This window comes from Pelodiscus sinensis, chromosome 6 (assembly GCF_049634645.1).
Source record: "Pelodiscus sinensis isolate JC-2024 chromosome 6, ASM4963464v1, whole genome shotgun sequence".
Taxonomy (NCBI): Eukaryota; Metazoa; Chordata; order Testudines; family Trionychidae; genus Pelodiscus; species Pelodiscus sinensis.
Window position 1 is genome coordinate 85,224,051 of NC_134716.1, and position 17,455 is coordinate 85,241,505.

The 17,455-nt window shown below is 40.4% G+C and overlaps 1 protein-coding gene across 5 annotated transcripts in view; it reads left to right on the plus strand.

Annotated features, from left to right (window-relative positions):
- The window catches only part of IQGAP2 (IQ motif containing GTPase activating protein 2), a 214,803-nt gene that overhangs the window by 48,425 nt on the left and 148,923 nt on the right, over positions 1-17,455 (plus strand). The window lies entirely within an intron of this gene.

Here is a 17,455-nt window from a genome sequence, read left to right on the forward strand (position 1 = left end):
AAACATTTCCTGAATGACTCAGGTCATTTAGTCACTGACTTTGACATGTTTATAGCATCTTAAACAGTACCAAGAATCTTGTGGTGATGGGTCATTGGGTTTTATAGTTCAGCCATATAATAGGGCTTTTTTGTGAAGTAGAAATAATAAAAATCTTAAAATAAGCTGTTGTGGTCATTTTAAATGAATACAAGCAATGGACACTAACATCTAATGGTGGAATACTGCCTGCATAGGGCAAAGGGTTTTATTACTGCACTCTGTTTGCATGTAATTGTGCTTAATTCTTAAACTTGTAGTAGATGATTCTCATGATTATTAGACTAGGGGGAGAATGGCAAAAATCACCTGCTGATGAAGTAGCATTATGTGGTACTTAATGCTTTATATAAAAGCATTTTACACTTAATGACTGCTCTTCACATCATAATTGATATCCAAGAGGCTCTTTCTGATAATTCCATGAAGGTCTCTTTATCCTCAGAATAGCACAATAGGGGAGTCCTCTGTGGGCGAGGAAAGAGGGACTCCTGCATGAATGCCAGGAGGACCACTATATTGCTTTTTCTCTTCAGTGCCAGAAACTATAGTTTGCTGCAATGGAGGAGTGATATTGTGCAAATATAACATGGGCTATTTTGGCCTGTTGTGAAAGACATAGTAAAGGTATCAGTGCCATAAAACATTTGGGCACAGTATGGCCGATACAGTGCTCCAGTACTCTTTATGTATTTTTCTTGACTGGCAATGTGGGCCAATCTTTTTTTTTTTTCCCCAGTTCATAATCAATATATTGTATTGTAGCAGATGTGTATTTCAAAATCCCGTTAGTTAAAAGGTCTAGAATGTGTATGGTCAGACACACATTTTCAGAATCCTTGTTTGCACACTTACTTCCTGTTCCACAGCTTTAAGAGAAATCCTCCTGTGTTGAACTTGAAAGAGGAATCTTGTGGTGTTGGTTGCTTCATTTCTGCAAATGCCTTCTGTACTAAGTACAGGGTCCCTATGCTACAGGAGAAATAAAATAGGAAATTGCTTTTTAAATACAATCAGCAGAGTTGGAATATCTACAGCAATCAGCAGAGTTGGAATAGGGTGTTGCATTTGATATTCAAACATTTGTTCCATTGCGTTATTCTTAAAAAAAAAAAAAAAAAAAAAAGCTGCTGCCTGCTGATGACAAATATAAATCATGAAAGTTGCGAACTGAACCATTTAGAAATGTCTACAGTATCAAACTCCTTTATGGGAAACATTTTTTTCTACACTGTTGAAAAATTAATATTCTCAAGAGTCTTAAGTTTTCCAAAGCAGTAAAATGGAGATTATTTTTATTTATATAATGGAGATTGCCTATCTCCTAGAACTGGAAGGGACCTTGAAAGGTCATCTAGTCCAGTCCCATGCCTTCACAGCAGGACCAAGTACTATCCCTGACTAATTTTTGCCCCAAACCCCTAAATGGCCTCCGCAAGGATTGAACTCACAACCCTGGGTTTAGCAGGCCAATGCTCAAACCACTGAACTATCCCTCCTCGTTGACTTTCACAACAAATTACGTTCATCTGTGTGTCTGATAGCAAATTAGTTTGATTCTTTATATTAAACTAGGTACTGACATTACTTTCAGATCTGTAATTGCCAGGGTCACATCTAGCCTTCCTCTGAAGAGATCTTAAAAGCCAGCTGAAAGTGGTACTTTAATTTTTCTTCATTTAATTGTGCAGTCTTGGGCATGCGCACACACTACCTCTCACCTTCTAGAAGCCAGGAAGCAGATCATGGTCTTAAAAGAGAGATTTTTGTGTGTTTTAAACACACACTTAAACATTACTTGGTTGTGAGGTGCTACAGCAACTGAGGCGGAGGGGAGAAGGATTAAACACAATTGCTTCTCAGGGGTTCAGCATGGAAAGTTAGTGTAAAAGGGTAGTTACAGATGTTGAGCATAGACAAGTACCACAAACCTGAAAATAACCCCATCACGTCTGTCTAAACATTCCCTCCTCCACTCACATATTTGTAGTTCAAGATTTAATCATTCCCTAGGGAGCCAGGCATGGAGAATCCAGAAACATTCATGCCTGTCTCCTTTTTCAGTCATTCCAGGGGCTCTGCGCTGGCCACACAGAGGACCAGGAAGCCTCTACTTCCAATTAAAATGTCCATGCTCTTTTTCCATTAGCTCTCCTGGCTTCCTGCCAACTCACCTCCAGCTTCCCTAGTATTCTTGGGGGCTCTCTAGAACCCACTGTTTAGTGTTCTAACGCTTACAGGCAAGACAATTCAGTTTGGGTCTAAAGAGTTAACTAGTGAGAAGATTTTAGCTATATGAATGGTGGGATTGTCCAGAAAATTGGACATCAACTCCCCTTCCTGCCCCTATTCACCACATGTGCACCCTCAGCAAGATTGCAGATGACCCTAAGCTAGGGTGAGAGGTAGATATGCTGGAGGGCAAGGATAGGGCTCAGAGTGACCTGGACAGATTAGAGGATTGGGCCAAAAGAAATCTGTTGAGGTTCAACAAGGACAAGTGCAGAGTCCTGCACTTGGGACGGAAGAATTCGAAGCATTGTTACAGGCTGGGGACTGACTGGCTAAGTAGCAGTTCAGCAGAAAAGGACCTGGGGATTATAGTGGATGAGAAGCTGGATATGAGTCAACAGTGTGCCCTTGTAGCCAAGAAGGCTAATGGCATATTAGGGTGCATTAGGAGGACCACTGCCAGCAGATCTAGAGAAGTGATGATTCCCCCTTATTCGGCTCTGAGGCCATATCTGGAGTATTGTGTCCCATTCTAGGCCCCCAACTACAGGAAGGATGTGGATGCATTGGAGTGGATGCAGCGGAGGGCGACCAAAATGATTAGGGGGTTGGAGCACATGACCTATGAGGAGAGACTAAGGGATTTGGGTTTTAGTCTCCAGAAGAGGAGTGAGGGGAAGGGGGGGATTTGATAGCAGCCTTCAACTTCCTGAAGGGAGGTTCCAAAGAGGATGGGGAGAGGCTGTTCACAGTAGTGACGGATGGCAGAACAAAGAGCAATGGTCTCAAGTTACAGTGGGGGAGGTCTAGGTTGGATATTAGGAAAAATTATACCACTAGGAGGGTGGTGAAGCACTGGAATGGGTTAGCTAGGGAGGTGGTGGAATCTCCATCCCTAGAGGTGTTAAGTCTCAGCTTGATACAGCCCTGACTGGGTTGATTTAGTTGGGATTGGTCCTACCTTGGGAAGGGGGCTGGATTTGATGACCTCCTGAGGTCTCTTCCAGCTCTCTGATTCTATGATTGTGCTTTACACTTGTTAATGGGATGAAGTTAGTTGAAATAGTGGAAAAAACTGTCAAAAGATTTAATGGTCTTATCTTGTAATACCTAGAATTCCATAGGCATCCCCATGAACTTGGGTTCCATTTTTTTTGTTTGTTTCCACAGAGCGGTGTGCAATAACTGTCTCATAATGCGCAGTAACAATCTGGATTAGTGGTACACTAGCTGCTTATTAAGCTCAATGTATGCTACCACGGCTGTCTGTGGGGATAAATTTGTGAAGGGAATAAACTGGCACAGCTCCAATTCACTTGTTGGAAATTATACCCACTTACATGAGGACTGAATTTGAACGATAGCATGTTTGTTTAATTACAATTGCTCCTTCCCTGTCAAACTAACACCTCATTATGGAGGTGTATGTTATAATTACATGGTGAAAATGGATCCCTGATTACAACTTTAAGCCTTTGTGTTTTGCCACCTTCTCTTTCCATGTTGAAAGGAACAAGATATTCCTGTGAGTTACTGTTCCCTATGGGATAGGCAGACTTCCCCCCCCCCCCCCTTCCCCCCGGAGTTTTGTAAGCGTAGGAAAATACATTGAATAGAAACACCTCAGAACTAAGTGAGGTATTGTTGGTTGGTTGGTTTGTTTTGCTTCCTCTCCTGTTTAAACTTGAGTCTTTTTGTGTTGCTCTCAACTTGCATGCATAGTGTAGCTTTAAGTTGAGTAAGAAATAGTTATTTGACATTGGCTGGATCACAGTCAGTGAGTTGGATCACAGTAAGTGAGGCAGCAGTGTAAAAATGTACATAGTTTAATATGCTTCAGTGCTTAACCTTTTAACTGGTTAGGTATAAGCTAATGGTGTGTGGTTATCTGGTTTGTTATGAAGGACCTCAGATAGGAATTGGTTCACAGAAATTCTGAATTAAAGTATCTATCTTTTCAGAGGGGGAAAAACTATTTAAAAATTCTTGGTGATAGAATCCATCACAACCTCCTGCTGGTATGTCACTTCTGCTAGCTCTTAATTTTTGTGTGCCACCTTTTGCCATCCAAATGTGTCTTCCTTCTAGATATTGCACCTTGTTATACCTCAGTGTAGCAGGCAGAGGAACCCATTGTCAAATTACCCCCCCACAAACTGATTAAGTTATCCCTTCATCTTCTCTTAATGTATTCAATTGATCATTATAAAGCATCCTTTCTAATCCTTGAGTTGTTCTCATGACTCTTCTCTGCACCCTCTCTGATTATCAACAGTCTTGAATTGTGGATGCTAGAACTAGATCTAGGATTCTAGCAGCAGTTGCTAGAATAGAAGGGAAATAGCCTTAATCTGTGAGTTTTATGGTGACCCTTTTGGTTATCGCATCATAACAGGTGCTCATGCTCAACTGCCTAACCAGGATGTCTCTTTTTAGTCATTACTTCTGATGATAGTCTTCCATCCCATATGTATGGCCTGTATTTTTCCTTGATTTGTCTTAACATTTGATAGTGCTGAAATACAGATGGTTTGCTTCCACCCAATTGACCAGATGTTTGATTGCTCTGTCAGTTGACATGTCCTCTTGGTTATTTACCATTCCTCCAATTGTTTTTATTTGCATACTTTTCAGTGATTGTTTGACTTTCTTCCAGTTTTGTTAAGTTAGATAGTGGAGGGCCAAGACTCAATGCCTGCAGGAGCCCACTATAAATACACCTGCTTGAAGATGAATGACCATCTGTAATTGCGTTTTGAGACTTTAACTTTAGCCAAATTTTAATGCAAAATATTGATATGGCACATTAAATATATCATTCTAGATTTTCATCAAAATATCAGGCAGTGTCAAGTCTAATGCTTTGCAGTGAACATAAGTGATTTTAGTATGTCAACACTATTACCTTTATAAATGAAGCTTGTAATCCCACTTTAAAAAACTCTCAAGTTAGAATCTATTTTCCACAAGCCCATATTGATTGACATTAATTATTACCTTTTAATTCTTTCATAATTGCATGTCAACCCCTTGAATTTGATTGAGATTGTCAAATTGACATGTCTATCATTTATCTGGGTCATTCCATTTACGATTCTTAAATATTGACCCATTAGCTTTTTTTCGCCTTTTGGAACTTCCCTCTCTTTCCAAGAATTAATGTTGATTTTTCAATAAGTCTAGTGATCTACATGACAGCTCTTGTAAATCTCTTGAATGCAAGTTAAAATGTCTAACTTTCAGTAGCTGCTCTTTAACATTCTTCTGTGTTGCTATTGGAATAGTAAGGATTTCACTCCATGACTTGATTAAATAGTCTTTCCCAGAGTACAAAACCAAAATGTCTCAAACATTCTTGCCTCTTCTGCATTATTGGCAGTTCTGCCTCTTCCATCTAGTAATGGACCAATACCACTTTAAAAAACCCTTATTGTCTCCAGCTTTCTTGGAGATAGTTACTTGTCTTTTTTTCTTTGTCAATTGTCTAAAATTTCTAGTTTCTGATTTATCATGGCTGTCAGTTTCTTTCTTCCATTTGTTAGTTTTTATATAAATGAAAATATGGGATTATAGCTGTTACTTTTGTCTCTAAGATAGTGAAAGAGTTTTGTTGTACTAGTGCAGTCTTCCTTGACTGGATTTCTGGCTGTATGGTGGAATATTCTAAAACAATCCCAGTTAATGACTAGAAGACTTAACCAGCATTGCCGGGCCCTTCAGGGCAGAAGGCAGGCAGTAGGTGGGGAGTGTTGTAGCAGACTAGGGGTGCAAGAGTGAGGGTTGGAGTGAGAAGGGACTCAGGGCTGGGGTCCCATCCAGCAGGCCTTGTGTTTCCCCCATCCTCCCCTGAACACCTCCACCACTCTGCCTGCCACAAGCCTTCTGTCTCCTCCTGGCTCCCCCATTTCTGGAGCTGATGCCAAGGGCTAGAAAGGTTTGGGGCAAGGGGTGCGACTTAGCTGGTCTGGTTGCAGACAAAGTGGCGGAGCCCGAGCCCAGCTGGTCACTCTCTTGGTAGTGCAGCTGCTGCCAGTGGTCACTCTTCATATAGCTCTCCTCTGTGCTCACTGCCCACTCTGTGTTGCATCTCTTCTCTCAGTGCCTATCCCTTTCACATGCCTCCTCTGCCCCCTCTATTGTGTTAGGGGAAAAATCCCATTCCTGGTATGCTGCCCCCCCTTTTTTGCGCAATCAAACCCTGACCTTCCTTTAAGTTACGTGAGGAAGCTGCACACCTCATTTAGTGGTCTTAGCTCTAACTGTTTAGGAGGCTTTCTTGGATGGCTGGATGGACGGACAGATGCATATTTCTAAAATATGTAGATTATCTCGGCAAAACTAGAAAGGTAGTGTACCATTGTTCCTCCTCCATAAGTTTACTTTGTTGTCTATCCAAGTATGACATTTGGTTTTGTGTAACGAATAGATCCTATTTTAATGTTGGGTGTAACTGAGGCAGCCTAGTAACGATTCATCTGGAGGTCCGAATACATCATGGAGCAAAGGTTCTGCATTGGCTCTGAGCAACCATGAGAGACTGATTTGGATGCTGAGATAAGGGCTCAGATATGGATAGAAGACTAGCAAATCCTTACTTTCTTTCCTAGGTCTCCAGAGTGGAGAGTTCATACTTTTGATTTTATTGACACTTATGGAGTGCCCTGTATGTTGCTTCTTTCCAAATCTGAGGTAGGATACGATTTCCTTGTCCCTACATGTAGATACCTCTGGAAAGCCTACTTATCTGCATTTTGCACTGGGAATTGGCATTTGGCCCTTAATCAGTTCACTAGAAAATAAGAGCAATTAAGGCTAACTATATACAGTACAGTGTTTGTGTGGGAGAAGGTTTCTGGAGCAGTCCCTAACATTTATTCTTTATGATGTTTGACCTTTGCTTATTGGTGTGAGTATATCCTATACAAAGTTCATTTGAGCAGCTTTAACCTTGGATAGTTTTATAAGGATTCAAAGTTAAACTCTCTCTTTTCCACTCTAGAAGATGTGTTATAGAACAAAAGAACAGCTTAAAGTAATCTTAAAGGATACTTTTTTATTCCAAAAACAGTACTTGCTGCATCTTGATTTAAGGACTTCACATTTTATAATAGCAGGTATTGCCACTGACTTACGAGCAGACTTCCACCTATTAATGTATTCGTAACAAGCTGGAGGAATGACTTCTTACATAGGCCAATTTGTAACTAGGAGTACTGAAAAATGAGACTTTACTATTGAACCACTTATAGGTTCATTCTACAGTACATGGAAAGTCAAAGTACTTCAGCTCAATATCTAAAAATAACTAACATACCCTTCTGTGGGAAGTCTTAGATCTTTACTATATGGTTTGCAGATAGAAGACAACAGTAGGTCCAAATAGTATGTCTTGTCATGCCTCAGTGGTCCAGTTGTAGTGTTTTGTACTGTAATTTGGAAGACCTGGATTTAGCTGTTGGTTTTCATTGCTCCTTCTGACTTGCTAGGTAATTGTGTGTACTCTTGTTTGGGGATAGAGGTGTGTGGGGTGGGGAAATGTAGGTCTGAGCAAAGAGGGTGAAGTGTTTGTTCATAACCTATTTCTAACCAGCAGTTACCCCCTTCTCAGGATGAGTACAGTGTGAAGGTCAGTGCAGATATTTTTGAAACCCTGGTTGAGAAATAACTCCCCCATATTGAGTGTTCCTCTTCGGTGACCTCAGGCACTAGCTGCAGCATGTAAGCTTTTGATGTCTTTAAAAATAATCCAAATGTGAATCAAGTGTAAACCAATGCAGTGATATTTGCAGATAGCACTGGTGTTGCTACTCTGTGTAGTTTTGCCAGCCTGTGATTGATGCATATATATATTATATCTCAGCAATTTCAATTTTCATTGGAGCATTACAAAAGTTGGCACACTAGTGAAACTGGCACTCAAGTAGCACTAACCTGCTATTGATGATGGGTAGTAGGGTTGGAAGTACGCACAGAAAGGCGGAACCAAAAGTAGAAACTGAGCAAGAGGTAGAACAACAGATTTTAGCACTTGCCTTCTCTGCTTCCGTCCTTCTGAATAGTAAGGAAGCTGTGGGTGCAATGTGGAAAGGGAGGAGATATCATGTTCATAAAAAGGTTGGGGGGGGGAAGGTACCTTAGCTCTGGCACCAGTTAAAGAGGCTAATACAAATCAGCTATTGAGCAAAGTCTATAGGCATTGCATTGGTGTTGAGCTTCTCATCTGCGTAATGCAGTAGGTGTCCTCCACTCTTCACACTTGCCATTATTGAATGACAAGATGACTAAATTTAATATCCATTGGATAAAATTTACCAGACTTGTACAAGAGGTGAATGGCTTGGTGTCTAGAAAGGAGTAGGAGGAAGAATACAAAAGGGTAAAGTATACAAGGAACACATTTTTCTGGGGGAGGGGAAGTGAGGCTGTATGGGAGAATGCAGAGAACAGAATGTAGGAAAAGAGGAGATGGGTTAAGTAAGGAGGGGGAGAGAAGGAAAGAATAGTGATAAAATGATGAATTTGAAGACCCTGTATCTTCATTTTGCTTAACATTTTCCAGGAATTTACGGAAGCTTCAGGGGGTAGCCGAGTTAGTCTGTTACAGGAAAAAACAACAAATGGTCTGGTAGCACTTGATAGACTAACAAAACACATAGATGGCATCATGAGCATTTTCGTGGGCATAGCCCACTTCTCTTGTATTCTCTTATATTTGAGTTGCCCAAAATTTGGATTCATCTCAGTAAAAACAGAATATAGCTTTAGTAAAATGCAGGAATGTTCATTTAAAAATCAGTAAGATGAAAAGAAAAGGCGTTTAAATACAACGCAAGGAAAGAACTCCTCTGTTAGGCAGCATTGTAGAGAAGTACTCCTCTAATTTCTTCAGAAGTGGGCTATGCCCACAAAAGCGCTCACAATACCATCTACATGTTTTGTTAGTCTATAAAGTGCTATCAGACCATTTGTTGTGGGTTTTTTTTCAGGAATTTACAGTTTGTTACAAAAATTAAACAGGTGAAAATCTGCGCAGAAATGATCATTTGGGAAAGAGGACAGGAAGAAAGCAGCAAATAAAAACAACTAAAAGTATTCAGATCTAGAAGCAGTTTAATGCTGTTTCATGAAACTAATAGTAAATGCACAAGTGCCGATTCCATTATGACTTTGAGAGAGTGTAAATGCAAGGCAACTTGAACATGCGTGCCTCTACCTGATCTATTACCTTTTCTTAATCTACTCTGTATTCTTATATTTGAGTGGCCCAAAATTTGGATGCACCTCAAAAAACCATATGTAGCTTTAGTAAAATGCAGGAATGTTAATTAAAAATCAATAAGCTGAAAATAAAAGGTATTAAATATAACACAAGGGAAGAACTCCTGTGTTAGGCAGCATTGTAGAGAAGTACTTTGAAGTAGGAATAAGAGATCCTCCGGAATAGGGCTTTATTCCGGAGGATCGGGCCAGTCTAGACGCTTTTTTTCCGGCTTTTCCCCAAGCCAGAAAAAAAGCGGCGGACATGTTTATTTAAATCCGTGGGGATATTTAAATCCCCCGCGGATTTCCATATTCCCACTTCCAAAATTAGCATGCCCCTTCCGAAAAAGGGGCCAGTGTAGACGTAGCCAATCTATTATATATAAATGTATTTTTGAGTGTTTGGTGGGAGAGAGTGCCATTTGTCAGCCTCTGTTCTTCTTAGGCTGTGTTTTTTAGTTAAATGGGGCTAGATCCATGATAGGAATTTGTGGATTTTAGTCCTGAAAACAGGAAATCCACAATTTAGGAAAGTGTCTTCATGAAACCATTAATCTGAGTTTTGCCCTTTCTTAGTTCTGTCCATTTCTAAAGCAGAAAATGTGAAAAGAGAAATGCAAACCTCAATAATTTCCTCAATTGATAACAAAAATAAACATGACCGCTCTCAGAACATGATGGGCCTTCTAAAAAGGGATCAAAACATATCAATTTTATGAATTTTAAGTAGTGAAACTTTTATGGCACTTACACTTCACTGTATCCTCTGCTGCTGAGGTGAACCAGCTAGTAGTACAGTATCAAGTTTCAATTTTATTGTAAACCTCATATCAAGCACTGTGAAGTGAAAAGGCACTGACACTTCTCTAGGAAATGTACAGCTTTTGCTGCAGCCTTGCTAACTTGAAATCAAATGTTGTGTAGTATCTGCATGTTTCTTGTATGTCGAATGTCTCATAACTAAATTGATTTAAAAAAAAAAAACTTGTTGCTGCGTGTCCTCAGAAAACAGACTTTGATCTGCTGTCTCTAAATATACATGTGTGTAGCATTTCCTTTCAATATTTATTTCCAGCTCCTCGAGGTCAAAGTGATATCACATGATGATTATTTAGCCAAGTATTGATTGGCTAAGATGTAAGAACCAGAAAAGAGAATAAGTTGTACGCTAATTAGTATGAGCACATGATTTTAAAGGTGTACACTGCTGTCAGATGGCATATAGGCAAATATTGGGCATGACCTTATAAATAAAATAATATAATAAAACATGCATAGGTATTCACAATACCCACATGCATTATGAAGTGACAATAACATTTTGACTTCATTAATGACCACTTGATTCACAAAACACTACTGAGAGCCCCATGGACTGCAGTGAGACTACTCACATGTTTAAATACCTTCCTGAATTGAGATTGAAGTCTAGCCTTAGCTGTTAAATGTGACTGTTCTGCACTGTGTTTATATTCACCACAAAAAAACCTGCCTTCAGTTACTAAAGGGTTTTCCATTTAATGCAATTTTTTATTGTGGTGAGATGTAAAGCTCCAGGGATGATCCTATAATTTGAAGTTTCACCCCATCAACCAAAGAATGCAGAGGGCTTCCATTGTTCAAAAAGGCATTGCTTGAAAGTGATATCAATTTTTTGATCAACTTTAAATAAATATAAAAATCCTAAAATTACAATGCAACTTTGCCATTAATGACAGCAGTTGGTTTCTGACAAGTTCAGGAATAAATTGTATTAAAAAAAACCAAACAAACAACAAACTCAACTTCTGAGTCATTAATATTAAACTACCAGACAAAGGGCATTCAATACTTCTCACCATTACTAATGTCTGTGAAAGATCCATATTTCACTTGAAATGGAATTTTCTGAAGTGGAATTTTGTATTGATTATTCCTGTATGTCCTTGTAGTAGGCTAGTCTCTTTTCATCTAGACCCTATGATTTTTTTTGAAAGCATTGCATAGCAAGTACTTTTATAACCTGATTATTAGAAGACTGTTAATTATTTATGGCTGGGTAGGTCCATGATATGATTCTATTAATTCAGAAGAATGTTCACAAATAGATAACTGATTACAAAGTCATACTATTTATAAGAACCTTTTAGAGGTGTTTTTTTTTTGTTTTGTTTTCCCTTGGGTGTGGGTGGGGAGGGGGGAATATAGATAAAGAACTTTAGGGTTGGTAAATCCTACCTTCTTATTTTATAGTTCAATGAAATGTTATCTGGGTAGGTATGAGTGCATGCATGTGCCACATTGGCTTATGCTTCTTACCAGCCTTTCATATGGTTGCAGAGTTTTTGATCATTTGTAATCTTCTTTCAAGTTAAAACTGGTGTGCATTTTCTGCTTTCTCAGAATGAGCTAATAGTTCATCTGGATTGCGGGGGAGGAGGGGAAGCACATTGTACAGTAACATCAGCCCTTCCCAAGAGAACCTTGAAGTAGGAAAAGCCAAATATAATTTTCAGGCACAAAAGAGGATGTTTGAGTAGGAAACAAAGATATAGCCAAAGTGGGTCACACTATGGGCTCATCTAGTGCAGTAATCTGTTGATGACAGTTGCTAGTACTAGGTGTTTCAGCAGAAAGGGGGAAATGCTTTTTCCCTCCATCTCCAGAAATTAGAGATGAGTGTATACCCAGAAGCATGAGGATTTATATACTTTCCAAAACGGTTTTAAAATAATTGTTGTTGTAGTCATTTGTATTCTTGTTGGACATGAAAATATTTTCTAATTTTTTCAAATCTTACTAAGCTCTTAGATGGGAACTCAATCTGTCTGAGCATTATACGTAGGAATTCACCTTCCCCTCTTCAAATTTACCACTTTGCAGTTTCATTAGTCACCTCTTAGTACAAGAAAAAAGAACTACGTTCCTGATATCCTTTCTGTGTGTAGTCATTCTACTTTGATTATGAAGGGCCATTATTAATCTATAGGGTGTTAATAGTTCCTTGAAGCTTTAATGCTTTTACAATATACTACAGTACTTCTCCCTCTCTACTAACTCTCTCAACCTGAGAAGCTATTTTCAATATGGTAACTTATTGTGTTTATGCCAGAAATCTAATTCTTGTATGAATCACCTCTGCCAGAGAAACTGTAGCAGCTGTAGGAGAATGAAGACACTGAGGCTTGAGCTACACTGCCAACTTTACAGTGCAGTATTTCTGTTAATGACATGAGATGTTTTCTGACATGTTCAGGGATAAGATACTATAATTTGATACTAACTCTAAAAGCCGTCAGCATCTAACTGCCTCTCCAGTCTCCATCTTCACAGCAGTGTAGTGGTGCAGTTTAGTTAAGTGTAACACAATGGCCCATTGGTGGTTTGCTACTCTAACAACTTTGCCTGACATAGTCACTACACCTAATGCATGGAAAATGCCATTACATACCACCTTTTGGGTGTGTATAGTGAGTTGTTAGTTTTCTAATTATTGTATAATCATGAATATTCTTATAGGTTGCAAGTGGGAGCTGCAAAGAAATAATGTTTGTGCAAGCAATTAAACCCAGTCTGCCTTAGACAAAATTAATGTATATTTGTCTGACCAGCTTGATGATCAGGCAGAGGGGGGGAAAAGGTACGTTTACATGAAAGGGCAAGCAAAACTATCAACTCATGCTCTTAACTATAAAGGCAATGGGTTTGAACCCCAAACCTGTTGATGTTCAAACCCAATGTATAAGTCATTGAATTAGCTGATGTTGCACTTTGATAATACAGTAATTGTGTATCAAGTAAGATTTTTAATTGCTAATACATTTCACTATTTAATCACCTGTGTGTATGTATTCGCATTATAGGAGGCATTATGAATACTCACAGATACTATGCTTAAGTCTGTGACCAAACATGGAGCGAAACAGATTTCTCCCAGACAGGCAAGAAGGCAGCTATTTGTTTTCTATTTAAATTAGTCAAGCTGTGTCCAAAAACATTGGAAGCCTCATTTACATGTGAATCTGCAGTGAGAGGAGAAAGCCATAGGAAAGGAAGAAACACGAAGCCATCCTGAGTATGGGGACGAAACAGTGAGTTTGTCTAGATAGAGGAAGAGAGAATCCATCTTGTCATCCATCACTGGCCAGAAAAAAGAGATCTGTGCCTTGGCAAGCTCAGAGAGATTGGCCTTTCAAGCCAAGGGGGTTGAAGGTCTCTGGGAACTGAATATAGATGAGAAACCTGCTTCCTTTTGGAAGATGAAGGAAAACCAGCACTTTGTACTTCTGTGGAGGGTCCTGAGTGAGAACATTAGCCATGGTTGGGAGAAAGTTTGGTAAGAAATCAAACTTAAACCAAGGCTGTCTTGTTAGTCTTATCCGCTAAAGAGTATTTTGCTTTTATTTGCTTGTAGCCATTTGGTCATTACCCTGGGGTTTTAAACTCATTCAAATGCAATCTTTTTTTCTTAATCGAAATTATCCTGGTTCTGTGAAAACTGAAGTTCTTGTTAACGCCAGTTAAAGCTGCAAGCTTCTGTGTCTTTGTCTCCTCAAAGGAGTAGCACAGCTTTTAATGTACCTCCTGAATGTTCCAGGAGAGGGGCTGTACGTTGCAGGGCAGACAGTTCTGTGGCTATTTGGCTCTAGTGTAGGGATGTAAGAGTTTAACCAGTTAATCAATAAACATCAGTTGATTGGTTTCTGTTATGGTTAAACTCCCACTGCGCAGCCAGTCCTGCTCCTTGGGGAACTGCAGGGGCACACCTCACCATCCTTCCTTCCCTAGTCTCACCCAGCCATAGACCTCAAAAACAGTTTATGGTGTGAGTGCTAACCCAGGCTAGTGGAAGCCAGGGTGGGTGGTTATGTTGTAGGCAGACTGCTGAGGTCAGGGCAGTGAACTAGGGCTGCACAGCACTAACAACATTCAGGGAACTGCATGCTTGTCTGTGGGCTGTTGATGTCTGGGCTGTGTGCCACAGCAGCCAATCATTGACAGTACCTAGGGATGTAGAGCAGGTAGTGGCATAGTCCCTGCCGTTGTCCCGTTCTCTCCTCCCCCCCCCCCCCCCCCCCCATTTCCCCCGACTGCACTCTAGAACATGACAGTTGTGCAGCTGGGAGGCCCAACAGGAAAGTGGTAAGTTGTGAAGAAGTGAGCAGGAGTGAACTACAAAGCCAGCTGTGACTGATCCACAGGGTTCTGTGCTCTGGAGAGTCTGTAATACTCTTTTGAGCTGTAGCAGATGGTTAATAAATGGTACATTGGACTTGGGAGTTTAACTGACATGTTAAACTTCCCATTCAGGGTGTTTTCCCTTTAGTTTATGTATTCCTGGCTTTAAATAGCCTTTCACTTTGCTGGTATCTTTTTTTTTTTTTTAAATCAAGATGTAGTACTTGCAGCCCAGTGGGAAGCATGTTGAGACCCAGGCAGTACATGGTTTTCTGCACAGATGTGCTCATTTTAGGAATGCTTCTGGTCTCTTGGGCATTAATGGTCTACATCTGTAGGGGTAAAAGGAAGGGAATTGTGGCTGGGCTTTCTCTTGTCCCATGATTGAAGTGGGGCTCCTGCTGATAGCAAGATGGTTGGGCATAGATTTCCAGAAATGGAGAGTGTTTACATGGCTACTCATACCTTTCCAAATGCAGTGTCATCCTGCGATCAAAACACTCAGACAAGCAGAGAGACATTTTTAAAGTTTGCCCTCAGTTTAAACTGAACTTTTACATCTTGAATGTCTCCTAACTCTTGATCTGGAGTATATTAAAACATTCAAGTAAAAGTTCTAAAATTGCTTCATTGTTTAACGGAACAGCCTTGGTAATAGCCAATAAATCATGTCTAAAGTCGGTTTATTTTCTACAGAATACTTCCTTTATTCTAGTCTGATGCTTAGACATTTGAGTATCATTGAATCAGTGTTTCTTGAATATTTTCAAGATGACTATATTACTCTAAGGAGTCTTGCTGACACAGGAGCCAAAGAATCTACTAACCTCAGGCATTTATTCTTCCCAGTGCATTGGTTAGAATGTGTTTAATTGTTCTTCCTCAGCATGTGTAGAATCTTATGTAGAATCCTAATTTTGTGCCTGTTAAGATGGCTAAAACTTAAACAAAACCTGTGACTTGGCAGAGAAACAAAAGCATCTCTGTATGCAACATGTCCCACAGATGTGTTTAGTCACAAATATTTGTGCTAATGATTTTTAAAAAATTGTTTCATTGCTGTTAATGCAGCAGAACCAGCACACTGAAGAAGTGTGAGCTGGATTCTATTTCTGGGCATCAATGTCAATACATTTCTAGAATTACACCTGTGTAAGCCTATAGATGGCAATGTCATAGCACTGCCTGTGTAATGCCAAGAGTCTACTTTTTGTCTTCAGAAGCCTTTGACAATTGGCAGAAGTGAAAAGGAAAGAGCATCTTGATTCTCCAAACCTAGGTCAGTAGAGAGCTGCATGCAGCCCGTTGAGGTTCTGTGTGTGGCCAATGAGACACTTTGTTTACCATTGCCCGTGCACAGAGTTCCCAGATTCTGTTGTTTTTCCCTGGCATCCTTAAAGCAAGGGCATGTGAAGTAGGGAAGTAAGCGACTTGTTGATAACCTGATAAGCACATGCTTATTGGACATGGTGTTGGGGGGCAGGGGTGGCAGAGGGGGGACTGGACGTGACCTGAGAATCAGCTGATTCCCAGCTAGCACCTGGCCCCAGACGCTGCACCTCTGCTTTTTAAATGTATTAAGAGCTGCCAGCCTCCTGGTGGCCCTTAATACATTTAAAAGGCAGAGCTGCAGCAGGGTTAGCTAACCCTACTGTGGCTCTACTGTTTCCCCCCCCCCCCTTATTGTCTAATCAAGTAGTCGATGGATATTCCCATTGATTACTTGATTAGCTGAGTAAATGCAATTTAACATCCCTAATATTGAGTTGGGTGCTGATTCTGCATAACACTATATGTAGAAGGAGCGTGTGGCTCTCCAATCATTTGGTACACTCTGCAAATTCTAGGTACACAAGTGCAATTAGCAAAACTACCTATCCTAGAAGATTGTCTTGGTTAGAACAATCTTGCAGCGCACGGGGATGAACTAAGGCCACTCATGCAGCCCACAAACTAGCGTAGTTTGCTGTGGGGGATTGATATGGGTTCCCTGTTGATCCTGACCTCTAGAGCAGCAAAGCATCCCTTTCCTTCCCATCACTTCATTTGATATTAAGTACTGTGGATCAAACTGGACAGGATAAACCTTATCCTGATAGTCCCTGAGAGGCCTTGCCAACAATGACCTGCTGTCCCAGGACTAGTCTTCTGCACCGGAACCTGGAGAGACCTTGCTCTTGTCAGCATGACTAGCACCTGGCTGAATGCAGACAAGCAGGAATTTTCAGCCTGGATTCAGCAGGTTTTACTGGGAAGCAGAAAGCCATCCACTGGAGTGACTTACCTGGCCAGGTAGAAAAGGTTTGTGCTGGGCTTTGGAATGATATATCTGGCCTGAGCAGGCCTTGCTGCAGGTGATCCTGGATTGTCTTTAGCACCTCAAACTGTAAGGCTTGTCTCAGTCATAGATGAGGGTCCATGTTCTTGAGTGTCTTTACCCTCATGTCTGGTACCCTGCCACTCCCTGAGATGTCTCATACTATCAAGGCTCATGGGGCTTTCCTCCGAACCTCTGGATTCCTGCTCTCTTCTGTCCCTTCTGGAAGATTTCTTTGCAGTTACATCTACCTACAGTGTGTCTGAAATCAAGGCGTTTACTTCCGAACTGCTCTCTAAGGTATTCTAAAAGGGTAGGGTCTAGTCATGGCTGCATCCAGCATTCCTGCCCAAGGTAGCCTTTCCAGTTTCATGCTGGCCAGGACGCACACTTATTGATAGTCTTCTGAAAGGCCCATAAATCTGAAGTGGAATACAAGTCACATGCTCT